Genomic DNA, 1,485 nt, shown 5'->3' on the forward strand with positions numbered 1-1,485 from the left:
TTCCTTCCTCTGTTCAGGGCTAGCCATTTCTTCTATCTCCCTTACATTCTTCCTTGACTCTCCTTCATCATGCTCTGAGTGTCTAGAGAATTCTTCCTTCAGACCTTCTTCACTACTTAGATTGATTGACTTACATTCTTCCCACCTTACCTTCTTCATTTCCCCTCTTGGATTTTTCTCAGTATCACTTGGGAAACTATTAGTGGACTTTGGAGCCTATTGTGAAAGATGTCCTACCTGAGATTCGAGATTTTTAAGAACCTCCCCTCGGCTTTTTATACTACCTCTCACCTCTTCCCAGAATTTTTTCATGTCTTCACACTCCTTGCTAAGGTTTGCAAGCATAGCTTCCATCCTGGCCATTCTGTCATCATCATGTGGTGATGGTTGGTTGGGATTAGGGTGTTGAGAGTGGTTGTTGTGGCTTTGGTATGGTGGCTGTGAGTGAGTGTTTTGTGTGGTCTGGTATGGTTTTTGGTTGGAGTTTTGGTGAGTGGAGTTGTTATACTGGTTTGGGTTATGGGGTCTGTGATCTTGGCCTTGATTTTGTTAGTTTCTAAACCCAAAATTTGGGTGGTTCCTCCAACCAAAGTTATAGGTTTTAGAGTAAAGATCATTAGCTGGCCTAGATGAGTTTCCAAGGTAATTAGCTTCCTCCCAATTAACTCCTTCTTCTGTCTCCAACTCTTCTTAGGGTGATGGTTGAGTGTGAATAACTGCAGCCTAAGTCTTCTCTATTTTCTTGGTCAATTCAGCTAGTTGCTTGGTGATCATCTTATTCTGGGCCAGGATTGCATCCATATGGTTTAATTCCAAGACTCCTCTGTTGTTGCTCCTATCTGAGGCATAAAAATACTCATTATCAGCCACTGTCTCTATAACATCAATGGCTTCTTCAATGGTCTTCTTCTTGTTTAGGGAGCCTCTAGATGAGTGGTCTACAGCCTTCCTTGATTCACAATTCAACCCTTTATAAAAGATATGGATTTGCACCCACTCATTAAACATATCAAGGGGGCATTTCTTTGTCAAGTCTTTGAATCTCTCCCAGGCTTCAAAAAGAGTTTCACCATCTTGCTGTCTGAATGTTTGCACTTCAGTTCTTAGCCTGTTTACTCTTTGTGGAGGGTAGAACCTTGTCAAGAATCTATTCATTACATCTTCCCAGGTGGTCAAGCTTTCCTTTGAAACTGACTCCAGCCATTTTGATGCTTTGTCCCTCAAAGAAAATGAAAACAGTAGCAATCTATAGGTGTCAGAATGACCACCATTAGATTTAATCGTGTCACACATCCTTTGGAATTTAGTGAGATGCTCATTAGGATCCTCTTGTGCACTTTCCCCAAAAGAACAGTTGTTTTGGACAAGAGTTATGAGCTGAGGTTTCAATTCGAAATTATTAGCATGGATAGTTGCCCTTTGAATGCTGCTACCACAATTTCTTAGATTTGGATTGATGTATGATCTCAGAACTCTCCTCTCTTG

At 41.1% G+C, this 1,485-nt stretch overlaps 1 non-coding gene across 1 annotated transcript; it reads left to right on the forward strand.

Annotated features, from left to right (window-relative positions):
- Positions 1–1,003: 1,003 nt before the first annotated feature.
- Positions 1,004–1,110, forward strand: LOC112724518 (small nucleolar RNA R71). Its single transcript, XR_003163677.1, has one exon. It is a non-coding gene; the product is annotated as a small nucleolar RNA R71 (small nucleolar RNA).
- Positions 1,111–1,485: the final 375 nt, after the last annotated feature.

This window comes from Arachis hypogaea, chromosome 11 (genome assembly GCF_003086295.3).
Source record: "Arachis hypogaea cultivar Tifrunner chromosome 11, arahy.Tifrunner.gnm2.J5K5, whole genome shotgun sequence".
NCBI lineage: Eukaryota > Viridiplantae > Streptophyta > Magnoliopsida > Fabales > Fabaceae > Arachis > Arachis hypogaea.